General features: G+C 36.2%; 1 long non-coding RNA gene across 1 annotated transcript in view; it reads right to left on the bottom strand.

The window, feature by feature from the left end:
• LOC117063677 overlaps positions 1-392 on the bottom strand; it is a 50,952-nt gene extending 50,560 nt beyond the window's left edge. Inside the window, exon 1 of the long non-coding RNA XR_004429032.1 lies at positions 357-392. This is a non-coding gene — a long non-coding RNA (uncharacterized LOC117063677). The remainder of the gene's footprint in view (positions 1-356) is intronic.
• Positions 393-22,629: the final 22,237 nt, after the last annotated feature.

Genomic DNA, 22,629 nt, shown 5'->3' with positions numbered 1-22,629 from the left:
TTGGAATGAGGAAAGATAAACAATTCACTGAGAAATGTTTTCACTAAATTTGAATGTGTTTGAATTGTGTTTACTATCACATGTACTATCGAATGAATTTTCAGGGTAACTTTGAATTTTCCAGAAATAACTTAAATAATTTATTCATTTGTAGAATCATTTAGACATTAATTGACTTCCCAGGTTTATTGATCAAAATCTTTTCTTCTCAATCTCAACATATTAAAACAGCTTTTATTAAATTCAACATTGAATGATTACATTAATTTGTACTATATGTAAATATGTAGTTAAAAAACTTAATGTTGAGAAAGATCTATACAATTTTCTTGAAAACTTTATAGTAAAATCTTTACCTTTTAGTCTATTTGGTGATTTCTATTGGTTGTCCTAGCAACTGCTCTCTACATCTGCTGGATTGATTGGACATGTCTAACTCATTGTTCCTGAGAGTAGACTTTGATCTAATTGGATGCAGTGTTATAACATATCTTTATACTGAAGAATTTATTGGCCATCTCTGCATAATGATGGGTTTTCTGTGTCCGTGTTTTGATTCAGTCTAGTTATAGATGAAGGGCCGATTTAAAGGAAGAGGCACAACACTTTATTTTATCAGTGACTGTCTGCAGTTGGTAAAAACACCCCCAAAATTTAAGGTGTGATTGGTTTAGAAAAACAAAACTGGAGTCATATTTTGATTTTTTCCCCTGGGGCTTCTCTTTTCTTTTGATATATAATGTTTCTTTCTGTTATATACATTTTTGTCAGGCTTTTCTTTTTTTTTTTTTTTTTTTTTTGAGACGGAGTCTCGCTCTGTCGCCCGGGCTGGAGTGCAGTGGCCGGTTCTCAGCTCACTGCAAGCTCCGCCTCCCGGGCTTACGCCATTCTCCTGCCTCAGCCTCCGAGTAGCTGGGACTACAGACGCCCGCCACCTCGCCCGGCTAGTTTTTTTTTTTGTATTTTTTAGTAGAGACGGGGTTTCACCGTGTTAGCCAGGAGGGTCTCGATCTCCTGACCTCCTGATCCGCCCATCTCGGCCTCCCAAAGTGCTGGGATTACAGGCTTGAGCCACCGCGCCCGACCAGGCTTTTCTTATGTAAAGTAGATCCAAGATTACATTTAGAGTTTAGTCTCCATATCTGATATGAGAATCTCTGGTTTTCCAGGTTTATTCTTAGGATTCAATTAACATGGATGCCTTAGTATTCTCTGGTAAGGTGTAAAAGAAAAATAGTTTGGAACTTTTCCCAAGACCTAGGATTACCTGGGTTAGGGCACTACTGTGGGTTATAGGCAATACTTGGGATGCTTTTTTGGAGGTCATGAAAACTTATCCAATTTAGTACCATTCAAGCAGTACTGACTAGTGATTTTAGGTGCAGCCTTTGTCATGGTGTTGATCTAAGTTTGTGTATTAATGGCTTGTCCATGGGCAAGATGATTGCTTAGCCTTTTAAGCCTCAGTATCTTTATCTATAAAGTGAGAATAATTGTAATAATAAAAATAATATTTATCTCATAAAGATGTTATGAGAATTAAATGACCAAGCAGCATGTTTAGCTATAGTAGGTGCTTAATAGTACTCTTTTTATTCTTATGTCAGCTAAACGGGCAGCAGGGGTTGTAGGAAGAGTTAAAGTTATCAGAAAATATTTAATTGATAAAGCAATCTGCAAATTCAAGGCAATCCCTCTCAAAATTCCAATGTCACTCTTCACAGAAATAGAAAAAACAAATCCAAAACTTGTATGCAACCACAAAAGATCCTGAGTAGCCAAAGCAATCTTGACCAGAAAGAACAAAGCCGGAGACTTTGTTCATACAACTGGATTTTAAAATACATTACAAAGGTAATCAAAATGGCATGGTACTGGCATAAAAACAGACTGATCAACCGATGGAATAGGACAGAAAGCCCAGAAATAAACCCACACATCTATGGTCAATTGGTTTTTGACAAAGTTGTCAAGAACACACAAGGGGAGTGAACAGTTTCTTTAATAAATGGTTCTGGGAAAACTGGATATCCAAATGCAGAAGAAGGAAAATGGACTCTTATCTCATCCATTATAGGAGAATATACTAAAAATAGGTTAAAGACTAAAATGTAAGACCTGAACCTATAACACTACTCATAGGAAGCAGAGAGGAAAGTCTCCATGACATTGGTATATGCAGGGATTTCTTGGATAGAAATCCCAAAGCCCAGACTATGAAAGCAAAAGTAAGCAAATGAGATTGCATCAAACTAAAACTTTGGCACAGCAAAAGAAACAAGTAATAGAGAGGAGACAACTCACAGATTGAGATAAAATATTTGCAAATCATACATTGGATAAGGGGCTAATATCCAAAATATACAAGGAACTCAAACTATTCAACAAGAAAACAACCCTATTTAAAAAATTAAAATCACATGAGATATCACCTGACACTTGTTAGATTGGCTATTATGAAAAAGATGAAAGATAAGTGTTAGGATGTGGAGAAAAGGGGACCCTTATATACTATTTGTGGTATTGTAAATTAGTATGGCCATTTTGAAAAACAGTATGTAGATTATCAAAAAACTAAAAATAAAATTACCATATGATCTAGCAATTCCACTTCTCAATATACAACCAAAGGAATTGAAGTTAATATTTCAAAGATATATCTATACTCTCATGTTCATTGCAGCATTATTCACAGTAGTCAAGATATTGAAAAAAATCTAAGTGTCTGTCAACTGAGGACAAACTTTAAAAATGTAGTATATGTACACAATGAAATACCATTCAGCCTCAAAATACCTAGGAAATTCTGTGATTTGTGACCACATGAATGAATCTAGAGGACATTGTTTTAAGTGAAATAAGCCAGGTATAGAGAGCTAAATACCATACATCTCAATTACATGTGGAATCTGAAAAAGTCAGATTCATATAAGTAGAGAGTAGAATGGTAGCTGTCAAAGTCTGACAATGTGGGGAGAATGAAGAGGGAGACATTGGTCAATAGGTACAATATTTCAGTTAGGACGAGTAAGTTCTGGTGTTCTATTGCACAGCATGATGACTATAACTAATAATGCATTGTGTATTTCAAAATAGCTAAAAGAAGATTTTAAATGTCACCACAAAGAAATGATTAAAATTTGAGTTAATAAATCTGGTAACTAGCTCAATTTGATCATTCTACAATGTATACATGTATCAAAACATTTTCCCCATAAATATATACGATTATTATTTGCCAATCAAAAAGAAAAGAAAAAATATTCATCCTTTGCTGAGGACTCACTGCTCCAGGAACTGGGTTAGGCAGTTGAACAGACATGCGTGGGACAAGAACAAGGAGGTATTCTCCTTTATACAATTCTGTACTTTCCACATTTTGTACCATAAATTATTTTTTCAATTTTACAATTTTCTTAATGTGAAAATATGTTGTCCTTTGTTATATTACTTTCTGTTAATACAACTTCAGGGAATTGAGTCCCTTAGAAAGATTTGACAGGATAATAGTTCCCATTAGTACTGCAATAGGGTCTGTGAGCTACCTTCAGGAGGCTGGGGACATAGTTTAGGAGTCAGACAAACATGGGCTCGGGCCCAAGCTGTTAGGTTGGTGCAAAAGTAATTGTGGTTTTTATCATTAAAGCAAAAACGATAATCACTTAATACATGAATAGCAAACTGTGGTGTATTAGAAATTGTACTTCATCTTACTGGGTCTGTTTTCCGATCTGTAATATAAGAGTGATGGTATTGTCTTTGCATGGTTGTTGGGAGGTTAAATTAAGGGAGCATTTCTATATAGTGCACTTAATGAAAAGTCTGACTCCTAAAATTGATCATGTATTGGTGGCTATTATCAGTAAGAAAGACTGTTGAGGTCAAATTCCTCTTTTACTGGTGAGGAAACTGATACACATGAAAGTTACATAACTTTTCTGAGATCTTCCAGGTAGTCTTCCACTAAACAGGTGTTTCCAAAATGTCAGTTATTGAGTATGATCTTTGCATTTTTTTCTGCATTTATATAATACCTGGTATTATTAAGATCATTCTTTATATTTAATCTTTTTCATTTAAATCAATTTGTTTAGAAACTATATATTATTGTTTTAAATATAAATTTAATATTTATTATAAACAAAGGGTACTTATAAAATTATGTAACAAAAGCAATGTTATTGTATTTTAGCTAGATACTGTTAGAAGCAATTTAAATACCAAAGAGATAATAGCTTGGGAGAGGAGAAGTTTTAAGAGACCACAGCACTTCATGACATCAAGGAATTGGTACACTGGTAGTAAGAAATAGGAAAGCAGTTAGATGTTAAGTCATGGTAAGGGACTGGCCATTTGCACTTTTGGATGTCAGAAATGGATTGGAATGGGTGATAATATACAAAGATTGGTCATGGGGGTGAATGCTGAACCAGAGTAAGATGCCATTTCTATTTCAGAAAGATCTGAAACCATCACGTACTACTCACCAGATTTGCTAAAAGGATTTGGCTTGTTACACTATGTGAGGCAATGTATATGTTAATTAGCTAGCTTTAGTCATTCCATAATGCGTGTATATACTTCAAAGCATCATGTTGTGCATAATAAATACATATGATTTTATGTCATTTAAAAATAAATAATAAAAGTGCCTAGTTTCTTTATTCTAAGTAATTCATTAGCCATTCATCCCACCTTTATGTTGTTCTCATTTAGTAAGATGGTTTTATATCAGCTGTTGCTGTTACTCTTATGCTGATGCATTGAACATGAGTTTTGCAGCAGGAAAATGCATTGAACATGAGTTTTGCAGCAGTAGGGCAATCCATTTTCAGTGACAAGTTGTAATAAACTGAGAGGGTTACACTATTAAATGCACTTCTGGTTGGAGTGATGGAAGTCCAACATATATATTAGTCAAATAGTCAAAAAATGGCCTTTTGCATGCTGGTTAGAAAGATCTAGTATGACCACATTCAGAAAAGATGGTATAAGGCATGTTGGAAAGAAAACTTTCTACTAGAGGATAATTCTCTAGAGTTTTCTTTAGCAACCTGTGAGTGATTGCGCTCTGTCTCAGTCAATATTGCAGGGAGGCAATTAGTGAAGCACATCCTGAAAATGTACAGTATTTCTTAAAATGTGGAAGAAATAAAGGAAATCATCAATATGACTAAGAAACTGGGAGGGTCTTCCCATCCCTTGAAAACTATTTTTTCTTTTCTAATACTTTTACTTCAATTATCTTCCTCATTTTTGTTTTCTTTATTTGTTTACATTTTTCTCTGACAGATCATCCTTTAATATTTCAAGAACCGTAGCTTTGGCATCTCCTAGTTTCATCTCATTATTTCATGAGAATAATTCACAAGGGAGAAATTTTCAGTTTAGAGAAATAAAGGCTTAAGAACATTGTAATTAAAGCACATGAAGTATATGCACAGGGTGGATATTAATTAAGATAAAGAAGTTTCCCCCCCACATTCCAAAGGACCAAGAATATTGTTATCCAGTAAAGCTTAAAAACAATAGATTTAAGATGAAAAAAGGAATGATGGGTATTTAAGGAATCTATCCTGAGATTTTAAGAGAATATATAGAATTCAAATTATAAATACATAGAAATATTTATCAAATTATACATATCAATGAAGCATAACATTTCCCACATCAAATGCAAGGAAGTATATCCAACTATATATGCATTTTCTCTGTACTCTCAATGAGTTTCTACTGAAGTCAACTCTATGAAAGTGGAAGGTTGGTTAACTGCTGGCTTGAGGATGGGCAGTTGAATAGATATAAAATTTGAGGGAAGGGAAGCAAGAAAACTGTACAAACATTTTTGTGAAGCACTTTGTGGTAAATGCATTGATGAAGCTACTCAAATGATCTTTGCTATAGTTTCATCTTTAACATGATAGGTAATTTTTCCACTGGCTGGAATGCTAGACAAAGTATTGTCATAAATTGCTTTCTTCCTATTTCTTGATAGGATATATTATGGATTTTTTCAGGTTGAAGCTATGAACACTGCTGGACTGACATTTTCTTTGCCTTAGAATCCTATACTAAGCTTGTGAACCAGTTTTTACTCTCTTATCATTTAAATTCTCTTTTAACACCGTCATTTGCCTTTCTTTTCAGAACTACTATTTCCCAAGGAGTGTGTGTGTGTGTGTGTGTGTGTGTGTGTGTTTTAAGTAATACCCACTTGTAGTAAATTGTCCAAACCACAAGTCTGTGTCTTCTGGGTATGGAACACAATGTTGCCCACATGGATCTGAATTTTTCAACATATTCTTTAAAAAACCATAAGATCAACAAGGGAGGGCAAATAAAACTGTATGTAACTCATACTTTCAGTATTACTAGGAGAAAGAAAATACAACGAAAATCAAATGACCTGTAAGCAAAAAAATAAACATCAAATCCCAACAGACGTACCAATAGAGCTTCAGTGGTGACTTCAGCTAGTGTATGCAGAGAGCAGAGTCTGAAGAGACTCCATAAAACTGATGAGAAAAACAAAGCACATGAATAAAGTACAAAATTCATTGCCAGGAAGAGAAAGTCTAACATTAATGCCTAAATACTGAACTCGTATGTTTGGGATTTGGCAGTTCACAACACCAGCTACAAGGAAAGGGCTTGAAAGTGAATGAGGCCATAGGTGACAACCTAGAAGGGTCATTGTTTTTGGAGAACAAGGAAAGGTAATGGAGAAAGGGTGGTGGCCCCTTAAAGATGTTGAAGAGGGTAAGAAATGAACTTAAAGGGGAAATTAAGGATCCTGTAGAAGGAAGGGAGAAGGATGCACCAACCTTTATTCTTCCCTAATCACCACCATCACTGGCACTTCCACTTGAATAGCACCAAGGAGAAAAATTATGATTATCCCCATAGCTGTTGAAAAAGCCCTTAATGTAATTAAATACATACATAATCCTAAAGCTACTTTCTTAATTAGAAGCAGGGAAAGAGAGGCATTTCCACTAATAACAGGAAAAAGTAAAGAATGTCCACTGTCTCCACTACTATTTACCATATTGGAGGTTGTACTTAATGCAATCAGGCAAAATAAATCGATTAGAGCAGGGGTCCCCAACCCCAGGCCACGGACTGGTACCAGTCCATGGCCTATTAGGAACTGGGCTACACAGCAGGAGGTAAGTGGAGGGCGAGTGAGCGTTACCACCTGATACGGTTGGCTGTGTCCCCACCCAAATCTCATCTTGAATTCCTACTTATTCTGGGAGGGACCTGGTAGGAGGTAATTAAGTCATAGGAGTAGGTCTTTCCCATGCTGTTCTCATGACAGTGAATATGTTTCGCAAGTTCTGATGGTTTCATAAGTGTGAGTTTCCCTGCAGAAGTTCTCTTTTCTTGTCTGCTGACATATAAGACATGCCTTTAACCTTCTGCCATGATTGTAAGTCCTCCCTAGCCATGTGGAAATGTAAGTGCATTAAACCTCTTTCTTTGGTAAGTTGCCCAGTCTCGGGTATGAATTTATCAGCAGCATGAAAATGGACTAATATACCACCTGAGCTCTGCCTCCTGTCAGATCAGCAGTGGTATTAGATTCTTATGGAAGTGAACCCTATTGTGAACTGTACAGTCAAGAGACCTAGGTTGTATGCTCCTTATGAGAATTTAATGCTTGATGATCTGACGTCGAACAGTTTTATCCTGAAATCATTCCCCCAGCCATCCATGGAAAAATTGTCTTCTACAGAACTGGTCCCTCATGCCAAAAAGGTTAGGACTACCGAATTAGAGGCATAGGATTGAAAAAAAAAAAAAAAAAACCTAAAATTATCTCTATTTGAAGATGAAATAGTATACCTGAAAAACTCTGCAGAATCAAAATAGATCTAACTCAAACAATAAAAGAACTCAGCACAGTAGCTAGATATAAAATTAACATGCAAAAATCAATAGCATACGTGTACACAACCAGAAGTTATAAAAAGAAAATTCCATTTATGATAGTGAAGAAGAAATAATATATGTAAGAATAAATTTAACAAGTGTTCATAACCTCTATGAAATACTCCTGAATGTTTCAAAAGTAGGCTTGAATAAATGGAAAGACATCCTATGTTCTGGTTAGGATGCCTTACTATTATTAAGATGTCAGTTCTCTCTAAAAGATTACTTATACATTATGATAATCCCAATAAAAATACCAGTAAGTTTTTCTTTCTTTCCTGGAGCTAGACATGTTGATACTGAAGTTCTCCTGATGATTAACTTCGTACCAACTTGACTGGGTTAAGGGATACCCAGACAGCTGTTAAAACATTTCTGGGTTTGTCAGTGAGGGTGTTTCCAGAAGAGATAAGAATTTGAATCAGTGGACTGAGTAAATAGCCCTCTTCCCCACCCACAATGTGGGCCAACATCAATCTGTTGAGGATCCAGATAGAACAAAAAAGCAGAGGAAAGATGATTTCACTTTCTCTTCTTAAGCTGGGACATCCGTCTTTTCCTGCTTTCAGACATTGGGGCTCCTGGTTCTTGGGTCTTTTGACTGCAGAAGTTACACCAAAGGCTCTCATTTCTCAGGCTTTCAGACTCGAACTGAGTTACACCTTTGGTTCCCCTAGTTCTCAGGACTTTGGACTCAGACTGAATGACCCCACTAGCTTTCCTGCTTCCCCAGCTTGCAGACAGCTGATTGTTGGCCTCCATAATCTTGTTAGCCAATGTCCGCAATAAATCCCTTCTTATTTATGTATATATGTATATATCCTATTGGTTCTATTTCTTTGGAAACGCTAATACAGTTTATGTGAAAGTTAACACACAAGAATAGGAAGACACTGAAAATTAAGATCTATAATTAAATCAGTATATGGTATTGGCACATAAATAGACCAGTGGAATGCAACTCTGGAAATAAAACCAACCCCAGGTGAAAATTATTTGAAAAAGATGTATATCAAATCACTGGTACAAAAATGAACTTTTAAAATAACTGATGTTAAGACAAATGGATAACCACTTGAAAAAGAATAAATTTAGATTAATTTTTCATAACACATATGAGTATAACGTCAAAAGGTAAAGTTGAAAAAAGTAATTATTTTGCAGCCATTATATTAAAACCTGATTCAAATAAGAATTTTCAGTGAGTGTTAAAACTCGGGAGGAAAGTTTAATAAAGAGTAGGATATTTGCCTAGTCTCAGTTGTCTCCTCACAGAATGCCCATGTTGCAGCTATACTGTGCTGAAACTGGACAACAGATTGATTTGGTAATCAAAATTAACACTAATTAGTGGCAGATGGACATCCTGTGCCTCCAGATACATTGTTCTGAGAAGGATAAAACATAATCTATGGAGTATTCAAACTAAGGATGCTCCATTTACTCAGGAGGAAATAACAGTCAAACCCCAATTGAGTAACTCTCCATAAAATACTATATTCTTCAATAATGTCCATGTTGTGAAAGAAAAAGGACAAGGAAATGTTCTGGATTGAAAGAGGCTAGAAAGACATGACAACAGATTTGATATGTGGTCTTAAATTAGATTTTGTGCTGGAGGAAAAAAGTGTTATACATTATTGGATCAATGAATAAAATTGGAAAAAGGAATGTATATTAAAGTATTGTATAAATATAAAATTTTCTGAATTTGATAATCTGATGATGTAAGATAATTTTCTTGTTTTTAGGAAATACATATTTAAGTATCAAGCTTAAAAAGGGGCATGATGTATGGATCACTTTCAAATGGTTTAGAAAAAGTAAATTATACACATAAATATTTGTACTTTAGCTCTCAGTAAGAATGATAACGCATGTGTGGCAAAAATATTAAAGTTTGGTAGATCTAGTTGGAGATAAATAGAATTTCTCTTTACTATTATAACTTTTTTGCAAGTCAAAACAAAAAGTTAAAACACACACATGTAAAATTTTGAAAAAGTTTATTCCATGGGTATTCTATTGTATTCCACACAAGGTAGAAAATGAGACAGAAAAGGGAAGAAACTGTTACCCTCCAAGAATATGCTGGAGTTTCAGGAAGGAGCAGAGATAAGTGTGGATCCCAGCTGTCCTTTCAAATGTAAACCCTGAAACACCAAAATCCAACTAAAATGAAAGAAAAAGAAATGCAAAAGGCAATAATATAAAGACAGAGAAGAGAGAGGAAAGTACAGCATTAAGACTCTGAAAATTGGAAAGCACATGGTGCAGTGGTAATGGATTCAATAGACCAGAGAAAGTTGTCAGTGAGGGACTAAGATGCAAGTAGATTCTTGTGGCAGAGCCACAGAAATTCCCAGGAATTGGAGGTATGAGCCACTGAAAGTGGGGGTCATGGGGGCCACAGAGAGGCTGTATACAGTAAGATTGGTTGAATGTCTGCATAAGAAGCATTTTAGAGCCACAGGATTCCTATTTCACTCCTCAGAGCTGCCTGACTGCTTCTGCCTTACCCAAGCAGAAGACTGAATGCTCTCTGAAGATGCTGAGTAAGAGGAACTCAGGGACTGGGGATCCCGGCGTACCTGAACTTGAGGTAGTCATACTAAAAGTAAAGGATATATTGAAAGTGTACACACTGAGTAATAATATCCCATTTAAGTTATCCCACTTACCTCTGAGAAACCAGACAACCAAGTTTATATACTTAAGGCAGGACATTGGGATTTTCTTCTGGGGAAATTAGCTCAAGAAGACTTATAAGTACTGATAATAAGTGTCCCTGGGAATTACTCCAGCCCAGTAATTTTGAAATTAAGATGACAGTTGATACGCTTGGACTATGCATCTACCTTTTAGGGCTTTATGGAGAGTTTTTAATACAAAAAAGTACAAAAGGAAAAGATTTTAGAGGTAAAAGAGACGATATATAAAATGTAACAAAACTGCAAAAAATATCCTGAGATAGGGAAAAGAAGACATTGTCTCCATGGAGTAAAGACTGGGTGCAATAAAAAGAAACAGAAAAAGGACTTTTGGAGACTGAAAATATGACAAATAAAAAATTCAAAACATTTGGGTAATAAAGTTGATACAATTTCCCCAAAAGAATAAGACAAACAGGTAGAAAATTGATAGAAGATGTAAAAGGTTAGTGGAAGAGGTCAAATATCCAGATAAAGAGAGTTTCAGAAAGACTGAGGAGGAAATAAGGTAGAAAATCGTCAAGAGAATAATTAACTTTTATTTCGAGAACCAAAGACATGAGTTTCCAGCCTGAGAAAATTACCTGAGTATTCAAGAGAATGAATGTCACCCCCTGCAAAGAAGGGAAAAATATACATGTACATTACCATGAAATTTCAGAGCACATGGAATAAAGAGAAGATTATAAACACTTTCAAATGTTAAAAATTGTATTCAAAGGATGTAATTGAAAGCCATCGGATATCTGCATAATATCACTCACGGGTAGAAGACAAGTCAGGTTTACCCTCTTTATTGTAAAGTGGGCATAAAATATTGTTTTGAAAATTAAATGAGAAAAACATGTAAAATGTTAGTATACCTGGCATTACATGGGTTATTACTTCTAAAGGGTGATTAACATTTACATGTTAGAATCATGTCTTACTGGACTGCATGTTTTCCACAGTGCCAACCAACATACATGGCTTGGCACGTATTAATACTATGTGTTGCATCCAGTAGGAAGTACCCAATTGCAATGGTGCAACTGATGGCTGTCGTGAATTTCCATAGAAGAGGTAGAAACACTCCTTCCTGGTTTTATGTGGTAGACTAAAGAGCCTCGGGCTGGAGTTCTGTTTATTTTGTGTGTAGTCCTGCTAGAAAAGTCCCACAGGAGTCTCTGGTCAAAGGAGTAGTGGGAAGTGAATTTTTGAAACTCCATGCTGCTGGAGCTTTGCATTCTGGTGCTGCTATGCATGGAGTCAGCGAAGTTTGTCCTTTGGCCCTCCTAGAAAGAAAGTATATGTACATTCACAATAGCAAACAGATTTAAAGGTCAAATTATTTATTTGGATAATTTAATATAATCCTTCCTTTTAGTTTGTATACACATGCCATGATTAGTATTCAATATCTTCCTGGTACTTCCAGTCAACATAAAAAGGGAAGAAAAAGCAATAAGCTATATAAGGAAGAAATAGATTTTTATCACATATGACATGAAAATTAACTATTTTTAATAAGTTGATAAAATAGCATTTTATTATAGATGACGTGGAAAAGCCACTAGAAATAGATTTTAATGGAGATACAAGATTAACGTGTAAAAACCAATAGCATTCTCTTATATCAGAAATAAATTATTATAAAATATAATTTAAAAATTCTAGCTCACAGTACAAAATACTTGGGAATAATACTCCAAAAGTTCAAGATCTTTTGCTGGGAAGTCTGTTAGGCTGCATGACCTGGTTCACTGCAGAAAAAAAACAACGAAGGTCATAGCAAATTGTAGTTCGGTTTCTGCAGAGGTTCTAGCAACTCTTGGAAGTTGAGCATTGATACCCAGGAGGCTTCCAGTTTCATACATGGACTTCTCCCTACAGTATTTTGAAACCATAGTGCTCCCTTGCTGTGGAAACTACTTAGTGGTATTAAGTGTCTGTAGCTCTCAAAATCCCACTTCAGAGAACCGTGTATGAACCAGAGTCAGCCGTCACCAGAACCCAGCCATGCTGGCTGCGTGATCTTAGACTTCCAATCTCTAGAATTGTAAGAAATAGATTTTGATTGCTTATAAACCATCTAGTCTCTCATAAATTGTTATAGCAGCTCAAATGAACTTAAAACACTTAACACCTGAGTGTTTGCTCAATTTCTGTAGTCAAAGAATGCAAATTAAAACATTGAGATACTACAATGTTTTACCTGTGGTACTGTCTAAATAAAGAATAGAAGAAAGTATGGAACAAGGCTCCCTCCACACTGTTGAATGGAATAGAAATGGGTACCACAGGTTTGGTAAGAAATTGGGCAAGAATATAGAAATTTAAAATGTGCTTATTTGTTGATCCTACAGTGCCACTTCACACAAAAGTATATTTGTAAAAGGATAATTGCGGAATTATTTGAGTTCCATTTTGAGTTCATGTGAAATCAAAATAATATGTGTATCAATAGGAAATTGTTTAAGTTACGGCATATATACATATATATGTATTTGTGCATATGTGTCTATATGTACATATGTCCCCAAAATAGTGCACAGCTGTTAATAAGAACATGGTTGCTCTGTATGTTCCTGTATAGAGATTGCCTTCAATGTACATGAAAGTAAAAAGTATTACTTATATGTAAAAATCATACATTTTAAAAACTTATATTTAAATAATTTACTTATAAATTATCAATAAAATGGAGTATTATGTAGAAAATTATCCAAATTTTCTAGTTTACAGTTCAGACAATGAGACAAAACTAACAAATGGAAGACAATCAACATGAAACTGTCAGAGGAGTAGCTCTTCATGTTTTTTTCCCGTTCCTGGAGACATCAGGCTACATTAGAGGTAACAGTGTTTGAACTACATTTGACTCCCAGGGCTAGCTGGAAAACCCTTTCTTCTCACAACTTATTTCACAGCCACTGTGTCATTGACCTTGTGTTAGAACCAGTAAATCAGAGAACACCTTACGTGGTCCAAAGTTGCATTAAGATTAAGGCATTTAGCATATGGAAAGGTTGATGCAGCTGGAGAGTTCTTCAGTACAGAGATGACACTGAAGGATGGCTGTGTCTCAATAGGTAGGATCTGAAGAACTTTACATTTTCTTCTCTTTCAGGTCCAGGAATACAAATGCTGATATGATGCTATTCAGATCCTTAAGGCAAGGCAAAATTCTGATTGGAGCAGAACACTTCAGGAATATTTTTCAACGTATACTGAGAAGTTGCTCTGTGACAGATGATATGCCAAGCAGCTGGGAAGCAAAGATGAGGAAGACATGACCCTGTCCTGGAAAAGCTTCTTGACTTGAAGGTAGGGAAAGATCTGACAGCATTTTTATATTTTCTGCATCTACTGCAGACAACAATGTCCTGTACATCTGGCCAAAGGCCAATCTCTAGTAGGCTAATTTATCTATGCTGATGAGATGAGCAAAACACATGGAATCTCAGCTGACAAATAAGCAGGTTAATCACTCCATGCTCATGTTACCCGACTTGGTCTCCTTGCAAGTCTTTTCCTTGGGTTTGGGCTAAAGGCTGTTTGTTTTACTGACCTCAGTGACTCACTCTGGGATTGGCTAGTTTAGATTCTAAGAATGCTCAGTTTTCTTCTTTTCAAAATGAAATCTTCTCAATATCTATTAAAGAACTAAAATGTTATTTTAAGTGCGATGATCAATAAGCCTGAAGAACAATGTTTGGGGTGTTTATGATTGCTTTGAATGACTTGTATTTTCAAAATGTGCTCCTATGGAAAAAATACTTTTAATTTGGATGCTTAATATTTACAAGCTGCAAAAGGATTCAGAATCATATTTCTACGGTAACAGTGATGAAAAACCCCATTGTAATAATGATTTGTTTAATTTCCATTCATAATTCAGCCACCATACTGTAATTCTACAGTTGCATTTATCTTCCCTGTGTACTCTTGCTCCAGTTTGTTTCTCCTCCTGTTTTCTACCCTACTGCTGCTAAAAGCATTATATGCTCTCCCTCTTATCAGCAAGAATCTGAACATTTGAAGCCTCTTTCTTTGGCTCCTCCCTTTCTTTTACCTCTATATCTGGTCATTATTCAAATCATATCTTGCCATTTGCCTTCGCCAAATATATTATTTTATATTTTCTCAGTAAGAAAAACCAGTTTTAAATTATCTACATGACTTTGCAAATAAAGACTACATCTCCCAGTATTTCCATATAGCTAGACGTGCTTATGTGTTTTAGTTGTGAACAACGAGATGTAAGTGGAAATGCTATTCAGAAGCTTCCAGGAAGCTTCTTTGAAGACAGTGGGGGTGCCATTTGCCATTGTCTTTTTCTACTACGTGCTCCCTGGCTGGAGCCAAAGCAGTCATTTTGATACATGAGGCAACATGCTAATAAGCATAGTGGAACAGCAAGGTGGGAGAATGGTTGCTGGCCGGTGGAAAGCTGACATACCAGCCCTGAACTGCTTAATTCTGCATTTCTTTCATATGAGATATAAATACATTTGTCTTTAAAAATCAGTTTTAAGTTCTCTGTTACATGAATCAAATCTAATCCTGATTAATACTCTTTCCTTATTCTTTTGTCCCATTCTTGCTGCTCTCACTGTCGTTATTAATGCCACAGGAAATTGAAAAGCAGTGGAATGCAGGCGATATGATGAAGGCTTAGCAGCACAGGCTTTGGAGTAATTTCTTTTCTCAGTCTTCGCTCTATGTGTAACTTTACCTCTCTGTGCCTTAGTTTCCTCATTGCTAAATGGAGACGTCATACATTTATTGTCAGGAATAAATGGGATAATGCATATTAAAAAATCATATGTATAGTGCCTGGTGGTAAGAGCTCTATGAAGGGTAGCTCCCTTAATATTATCATCTTGTTTAGCTTGACTTAAGGGAGAGATAGTAGAACAAATGCCATTGAACACAATATACTGATTGAATGGTTTAATAAATATTAACCTGCCATTCAGCCTCTTCTCAGCTCAATCATTTTTATAGTTATACTGAAATTTTATATTTGGCATGTTTATATTTACATTTAAACTAAGGTGCCCAAATTTATAGGCCATGCTAAATTATAGACTTGCAGTAACCGTGCTGTACACATTATTGATGTGGCATATTTCTCAAAATCTTTTTCTGGGATGATCTTTTATACCATCTTCTTCGGCAGTGGAGCATCTTGTACCCCAGTCTTGTATTATCTTCTATAATATTAACCGTACATGGAGGTTTATTCTGCTTCTATAATATTTACCAAATCTGGAGGTTTATCCTGTACTTTTTCTTTATGTACATATAAGCCTGTGAAACAGAATGTTCTTCAGCAACAGCCTTATTCCCCGATTAAAATACTCAGCCCAACACTTATATCAGATCTCACACTTTCTCTTTTCTTTTCAAAGATCTTTTCAAAATAAAAAAAAAAAAACCTTTATCCCAATAGTGTTCATGACATAGCTGAAATATGCAACGTTGCTGAACAATCTTATCGTTTTTTTTTTTTTGGACACAGAGTCTTGCTCCGTCGCCCAGGCTGGAGTGCAGTGGTGCTTTCTCAGCTCACTGCAGCTTGATCTTCTGGGTTCAAACAATCCTCCCACCTCAGCCTCCCAGGTAGTGGGGACCACAGGTGTGTGCCACCTCAACTGGCTATTTTTTCTTTTTTCTTTTTTGTAGGGATAGGTTTTGTCATGTTGCCCAGGCTGGTCTTGAACTTCTGGGCTCAAGCAATCCACCCCCTTCGGCCTCCCAAAGTGCTGGAATTACAGGCATGAGCCATCGCGCCCAGCCAATAGACTTATTCTTAACAGCAAGTTATTAAAACTTATTCAATTATATTTTAAATATTATTTAAAATATGAAAGTCACTGACAAAGATCTCTCCTCAAGAAACTATGTGCTGTAACTAAGCTCACAAATAGGCAAAGTCTTGTTTTTGTAAGTATTTAATTTAATTTTAAATTAAATTAAATTTAAATTTTGTTTAATAATAAATTTTACTTTAATTTAAATTTTGTTATCTTTTAATGGATTTATGGGATACAAATGTAGTTTTGTCACATGGATATATTGCATAGTAGTAAAGTCTGGGCTTTTAGTGTAACCATCACCCGAATAGTATACATTGTACCAATTAGGTAATTTCTCATCTCTCATCTCTCATCTCCATCTTGGTCTCTTACCTTTCAAGTCTCTAATGTCTATTATTCTACTTTCTATGCCCCCATGTGTACACATTATTCAGTTCCCACTTCGAACATGCAGTATTTGACTTTCTGTGTCCGAGTTATTTCATTTAAGATAATGGTCTTGAGTTCCATCTATGTTGTTGCAAAAGACATAATTTAGTTATTTTTTATGGCTGAGCTATATTCCATGGTGTATATATGTATATACACACCAAATTTTCTTTTTATAATTGTTGATGGACATTTAGGTTAATTTCATATTATTTTTATTTTGAATTCAGCTATAACTCACAATTACGATGATCGGTGGCCCAACATCTGGAGTAGATTTCACCATTACTCTAGTCCAAGCGCTCTGCTTTTCTGCTTTTCTCATTTTACTTCCTAAGTCCTGCACATTGCTGTGAAGAACTTAAGTCATTCTCTTACTCAAAACTTTGGATCACACAGTCGTCTTCTCCTTCGCTGTCTCTTTATTATAGTCTTTATTCTTCCAGATAAATTGCATCAACAAATACTGTTAAACCTGATACCTGCAGTCAAAAGTGATATTTCAGTGTTCCATAATATTTTCCTTGGGCAAAACACCAAAAGCCAATCTTTTAAAAAATTATTGTATTTTGCCCCCAATTTTTCAACATTCTTATTTATAATAGCTAAAACTGTACAGGAGTAGGCTGGGCCCCTTCCCAGGCCTCTGCTATGTTGAGTGTTTTTTTTTTTTCCTTAAGGTAATAAGGAGAGTGGTGGGACAGGAGGTCAGAAAGCAAAGACCCAATGATTTGAGCAGAGACAAAAGCCATGAACAAAAAGAGGAGTCAGAGAAAGAAATTGAAGTTAGAGTTGACCTAAAGTTTAACTCTTACTGGATTAATCACTAAGCGAGTTAAACCAGCAAAGCTAAGGAAGTTGATGGTGGGTCCTAGGAAATCACTGATTTCTAGCCAAAGTTCACGGTTTTCTGTTATGGGCTGGTGGGATCAGTGAAAACTGAATGGTGGAATTGCCTGGATGGGAGAAGTAGAAACACAATAGGATGGATTCAGTTTGTATTTTTAAGTGGCCTTTAAAATATTTTTCCTTTTTTTTTTAAAGCAAGGTGGGTGGTATGACATTATTAGAAGGAGAGGCAGATGGTGTCACTAATTTGGATTGTTTCCCAAATGGTGCCTTTTGGCTCTGCAGCTTGGATTTTGGATCGTGTTCTGTGTGTCTTGGCTGGCCAGCAGCATCTTCAGGTAATAAGGTGGAAGTGCGACTCCGCAGTGAGCTAGAAGTGGAAGCCCTTATTGCTGTGGAATAGGGGAAATATGCATCATTAGCATCCTGAAAGTGGGATTTGAGCCAAGCTAATTATGAGTTCTGCAAACTGCAAGTTCCGGATGTCCCTGCAGAGCTACGCTGTGTATTACATTAGGACATTTTCATAGGCCAACTGAGTTTCTACTGAAGGCATAGCTAAAGGCTCCGTGGTAGACACCTTACCTTCTGGGAGCTCTTGCTTTCCTCTATTAGTATTGTGGTATCCTGGTGTATTCGTGTGTATGTGTGTATGTGTGTGTGTGTGTATGTATGTATGTGTGTATGTAGCTCTTTTAATACAGGATTTCCTGTGTCAAAAGAATCCTTTCCCCATAGGTCCTCCTCATCTCCCACTGAGAATCTCATAATATTCTTCTAATTAATGTATTTCTAGTTCCAGCCTTACTTCTCTGCCTGAAAAACTTCCTTTGTTATATTCTGTGGAATAGTCCACTGGTGATAAATTATCTTAGTTTTAGTCTAATTTTTAAAAATGTCTTAATTTTTTTTTGTATAGAATTCCATGTTGGAAGTTTTAGCACTTTCTAGTTTCTATTGTTTTGTTTGGAAATCAGTCCTAGGAAATGAATTACTTCTCCTTTTCAGACAATATGTCAATTTATTTTTCCTGTGGCTGCTTTTAAGAATTCATCTTTGTCTTTGGTTTACAGCAGTTTTACAGTTACACACCTAGGTATGCTTCTCTTTGTATTGATATAGTTTGTAGTTTATTGGGTTTCTTGAAACTGTGGCTTGGCTTTTAAAGACCGTTTCTATCTAGTTCTTCCTCTCCCCTCCCCTACTTTTTTTTCTTGGACTTCAATACATACATGTTACACTGTTGTCCTGTAAGCTTTATTATTTTTCTGTTCTTGTCTCTCAATGCTTCAAACTATGTGTTTTTATGTCTTATTTTCCACTTGACTTATTCTCTTTTCAACTCTAATGTGCTATGAAACAATTCACTATCGTTATTAATTTAAAAATGCTCGCATTTTTATTTGTCTCTTATTTATTACTTTTATCAGTCTTTTTGAGACAGAGTCTCGCTCTGTTGCCAGGCTGGAGTGCAGTGGCATGATCTCAGCTTACTGCAACCTCCACCTCCTGGGTTCAAGCGATTCTCCTGCCTCAGCCTCCCAAGTAGCTGGGACTACAGATGTGTACCACCACACCCAGCTAATTTTTGTATTTTTAGTAGAGATAGGGTTTCACCATGTTGGCCAGGCTGGTCTCGATCTCTTGACCTCATGATGTGCCCACCTTGGCCTCCCAAAATGCTGGGATTACAGGCATGAGACACCGTGCGCAGCCAGTCTTTTTTTTCCATTTTCTTTCTTTCTTTCTTTTTTTTTTTTTTTTTTTTTTGGTAAAACAGGGTCTCACTTCGTCACCCAGGCTGGAGTGCAGTGGTGCAATCATTGCTCACTGTAGCCTTGACTTACTGGGCACAAGCTATTCTTTTACCTCAGTCTCCCAAATAACTGGGACTACAGGTATGCGCCACCACACCTAGCTAATTGTTTTTTTTTTTTTTTTTCATAGGGGCAATCTCCCTATGTGCCTAAACTGGTCTCGAACTCCTGGACTCAAGCTATCTTCCAGCCTTGGCCTCTCAAAATGCTGGGTTACAAGTGCCTCCCACCATGCCCAGCCAACATCAGTCTTGTTTTTTATTCTTTGACTAGGGTAACAATATTTTAAAATCTATGTCTGATAGCTCCATTATTTGGGTCTTCTTTGAGTCTGTTCCTATTGTTTGTGTGAGTTTCTTTTAGTTTGCAGTCACATTGCTTTGTTTACTCATGGGCCTGGCCATTTCTGATTGAATGCTGGATATTATATCTATAATTTGTAATTAATTTTGAAATCTTAAATAATGGTATCCTCCAGAAATAATTTATATTTGTTTCTGAAAGAACACTAGAGTGCTTTAGCAACTTTCTTTCTTTCTTTCTTTCCTTCCTTCCTTTCTTTCTCTTTTCTTTCTTTCTTTCTTTCTTTTTCTTTTTCTTTTTCTTTTTCTTTTCTTTCTTTCTTTCTTTCTTTCTTTCTTCTTTCTTCTTTCTTTCTTCTTTTTCTTTCTTTTCTTTCTTTCTTCTTTCTTTCTTTCTTTTTTAACAATGTCATTTGTTTATTCAATTAATTATTCATAAGTGAAAACAGATGGAATAATCTTGTATTGAAAACATTGGGGATAGAATATTCATTCACTCCATATGTACTGAATTCCTACTATGTACAAGGCATCATGTCAAGTGACAGTGGATATACATGTTATAAACAAGAGCTACCCCTGATGATGCTGGCATTTTTCCAATGAACTTCCCTGAAACAGACCATCTGCTTAGGTCTCTTGCTATGGTTTTGGATTCCTAAGACTACATTCTTTCTAACTCTCCAAATGACTCTCATGCTCCTAGGCTGACTAACTTGCTATGCCATATCCTTTGGAAATTATGGGATCCTTTCCTCCCATCAGCATCAGCTACAATCTGTTGAAACATTTTTAAAGCAAATAGTGCAGCTATATTCCTCAAAAAATAATTTATTTTTTATTTTTTATTATACTTTAAGTTCTAGGGTACATGTGCATAACGTGCAGGTTTGTTACATATGTATACTTGTGCCATGTTGGTGTGCTGCACCCATCAACTCGTCAGCACCCATCAATTCATCATTTATATCAGGTATAACTCCCAATGCAATCCCTCTCCCCTCCCCCCTCCCCATGATAGGCCCCGATGTGTGATGTTCCCCTTCCCGAGTCCAAGTGATCTCATTGTTCAGTTCCCACCTATTCTTTTTTTCTTTCTTTCTCTCCTTCCTTCCTTCCTTCCTTCCTTCCTTCCTTCCTTCCTTCCTTCCTTCCCTCCCTCCCTCCCTTCCTCCCTCCTTTTCTTTTCTTTTCTTTTCTTTTCTTTCTTTTCTTTCTTTTCTTTCTTTCTTGTCTCGCTCTGTCACCCAGGCTGGAGTGTGGTGGCTCAGTCTCGGCTCACTGCAAGCTTCGCCCTTCAGGTTCAAGCAATTCTCCTGCCTCAGCCTCCCAAGTAGCTGGAATTACAGGCGCCCGCCACCACGCCTAGCTAATTTTTGTATTTTTAGTAGAGATAAGGTTTTACCATATTGGCCAGGCTGATCTCGAACACCTGACCTCAGGTGATCCACCTACCTTGGTCTCCCAAAGTGCTGGGATTACAGGCGTGAGCCACTGCGCCCAGCCAGTAACTTTACTTTCAGCACCTGTTCTCGAATTGGCCAATATGCTTGTAGATACCTGGCCTCAAATGCCAGGCTCAACAACCTGGGTTTATTTCTTTATCCATATAGTCCTCACTAACTTAACACTCTGATGTCTTTAAGCAATTTTTTGGTTTAATATTTCTGGTTGAGCAAGAGAGTTGGCCTACACTACTCAGTCTATCATTGCCAGAAGTAGATATATAAATGATTAATCAATTAATAAAATTAATTATAAATTAATTACAAATTGCATTAAATTTGTGCAAATTACATTAAATCCTAAAAAGGGGAGAACACAAACTTGTTATTGGTGAACAGGAAGCATCAAGAAACATTTCTGGAATATTTCCCACTCTACTTCTAATCTATTTCCAGCTCTAATCTAAACTATTATTTACCAATACTTTATAGAGGGGTTACTAGTAATTTTGATTATTCTGAGAAGGTATATACATGATATTAATTATTGTATTTATCCATCCCCTTATGTGTTCTTTCTTGCTATATGTGATTTTCTTGATAAAACTGTATCTCCAATCCTAATTACAAAAAAGTTTTTGATTACTTATTGACATTTCTGTCTCAAAGTAATATTTGTGAATTAAAATGACTTCATTAGTTATCGTCAATTATTAGAAGTATGGGAGGGCATTTGGCTGAAATTTAAATAGACCCATGAAGTTAGTTATTATACTCTCTTAGAACTCCTCTTTCTACTCTGGGAGACAAGCCATTTAAATGACAAAGCGTTCTTGGAAGAAAAGCTCTAGACTGTCCCTAATTGGCTAGAGCTCTATATATAGAGTTTAGAAATATGCAGACAAGACATTACCAACATGGCCGAGTAAGAGATACCAGCCATGGCTGAAGGATTCAGATAGACCTGCTCAAAAATCCATGTTTCAAGGAGGTACAATACGATTCTTGAGAGAAAAATCACATGTGTGTACAGATAATTGCAGTAGAATGGACGAGAATAAACAATAATTCCAACTGTAGTGCAGAGCTGTGCTTGACCGCCCTCTGATGCAGCACCCCAGATTGCTTACCTCCTTATAGAAATGATAAGATCCTGATGGATGGGCATCCAAGTCTCTCTACTGTGGAATCCTCTTCAAGGCTGAATATTTGGAGAAGAAAGTGTTTCTTTATGACCGAGAACCTTGTGAAAACTGGAGATCTTACAGCAGTCGATGGAAAGTCCAAGGAATTGGCATTAGAAAGAGAAAATAATGCACATCCTGCACATATATCCC

This window comes from Trachypithecus francoisi, unplaced genomic scaffold (assembly GCF_009764315.1).
Source record: "Trachypithecus francoisi isolate TF-2019V2 unplaced genomic scaffold, Tfra_2.0 Lachesis_group18, whole genome shotgun sequence".
In the NCBI taxonomy this organism is placed as follows: domain Eukaryota; kingdom Metazoa; phylum Chordata; class Mammalia; order Primates; family Cercopithecidae; genus Trachypithecus; species Trachypithecus francoisi.
The sequence above is the reverse complement of the archived record's forward strand: the minus strand, read 5'-3'. Positions and strand labels throughout refer to the sequence as shown.